The sequence below is a fragment of the Emydura macquarii genome, unplaced genomic scaffold (genome assembly GCF_026122565.2).
Source record: "Emydura macquarii macquarii isolate MOO-44397 ecotype Brisbane River unplaced genomic scaffold, CSIRO-AGI_Emac_v2 contig_30, whole genome shotgun sequence".
Classification (NCBI taxonomy): Eukaryota; Metazoa; Chordata; order Testudines; family Chelidae; genus Emydura; species Emydura macquarii.
In genome coordinates, this window is record NW_027130167.1 from 52,541 (window position 1) to 54,315 (window position 1,775).

General features: G+C 42.2%; 1 pseudogene; it reads left to right on the top strand.

Moving 5' to 3' along the window:
• Positions 1–273: 273 nt before the first annotated feature.
• Positions 274–1,238, top strand: LOC137164811 (olfactory receptor 11A1-like; annotated as a pseudogene).
• The last annotated feature ends 537 nt before the right edge of the window (positions 1,239–1,775 follow it).

Consider the following 1,775-nt stretch of genomic DNA (forward strand, 5'->3'; position numbering starts at 1 on the left):
CATTTGACTCTTTCACATCTAGTGCTATACCCCCATCCCTGCCACCTGCTTGGCCATTCCTATATATTTTGTGCCCTCTTATTACTGTGACCATTGATTATCATTGCCCCAGCAAATTTCTGTGACACCTATTATATTGCCTCCAAAACCAGAACTAAACAACAAAAATAAGGTGAGACCAGATAAAACAAAATGAATCTGTTTTATATCATATTTCACAGGTTGTTATTGCTATTGCTTTTTTAAAAAGAAATATTTTTCTCAATAGAACCCATGGCAGACCCAGAATGGGGAAATCAAACTTCCATCATGGGATTCATCCTCCTGGGCTTTGGAAATTTCCACAAACTGCAAATTCTTCTCTTCCTGCTGTTTCTAGTGATATACGTTGTGACCATGGCTGGGAACATGGCCATCGTGGTGCTAGCTGTCGCTGATCAGCATCTTCACACTCCCATGTACTTCTTCCTGGGGAACCTGTCCTGCTTGGAGACCTGCTACAGCTCCACCATCCTGCCCCGGATGCTGACCAGTCTCCTGAGTGGGGACAAGACCATTTCATTTGCTGGTTGCCTCATACAATTTTATATGTTTGGTTCTCTGATATCTACAGAGTGTTGTCTCTTATCAGCGATGTCTTATGATCGGTATTTAGCCATATGCAAATCACTGCATTACACAGCCCGTATGAATAGTGGCTTTTCCCTCCAGCTAGCAGTTGGATCTTGGCTCAGTGGCTTTGCAGTCGGCACCATCACAACATGTTGGGTGGCACAACTGATTTTCTGTGGGCCCAATGAAATTGACCATTTCTTTTGTGATTACACCCCATTTATAAAACTGTCCTGATGGTTCTTGTGGTCTTCCTCATTGCCTGCATTTTTGTTCTTCCCCCGTTTCTCTTAACCCTCACGTCTTACATGTGTATCATCAGCGCCATCCTGAGAATCCCTTCCAGCACGGGGAGGCAAAAGGCCTTTTCTACCTGCTCCTCTCACCTCATCGTGGTGACAGTTTTCTACGGGACCCTGATCATTGTCTACATGCTCCCGGACACGGCTGCGCTGCGCAACCTGAACAAAGTGTTCTCCGTCTTCTACACCGTGCTGACGCCCATGGTCAATCCCCTTATCTACAGCCTGAGAAACCAGGAGGTCAAGGAGGCCCTAAGGAAAGCTCTAAGTAAGACTGTGACTTCTATGAGCATTTGCAAACAATTTGGTGGGCATTTACTATAAGTTGCAAAAAAATGACAAAAATGTTTCAGTGTCTGAGAATAGAAATGTACAAAGATACAAAGTAAGAAAAATGCTGCTTGAGAATTTATTAGTGTTTGATGTAAGGATATTTAACTAGTGTATTTGAACAATGTGATGTGTCAATTTGTGTTTTAAGGATTATAAAGCTTTAACCTTTTTGAAACTAACAGGTAGTCTCATTAAACAGTTATCATCTGACCCACTGTGTTGTCTCACCCCCCATCATTTCCCACAGCTGTGAACATTTAAATCCATAAAAATGAGAAAAAAATAACACATACAACTAATAACTTTGCACAACTGTGAAAGTTTCAATGACAAAAATCGGGGAAAAGGCTGACAAGTCAGGACTGATATTATGAATCAAAATGTTTAAAAACGAAAAAATGAATTCTGCCAAGTCTCACTGAAAGGTCTCCTAGTACGGCACACTTCCATCTTGGCCATTGAAGCTGTTCCACTCTGTATGAACAGTGGTCAGGTCCGTCACTTCTGAAGTGGAAGAGACCTGTCCAA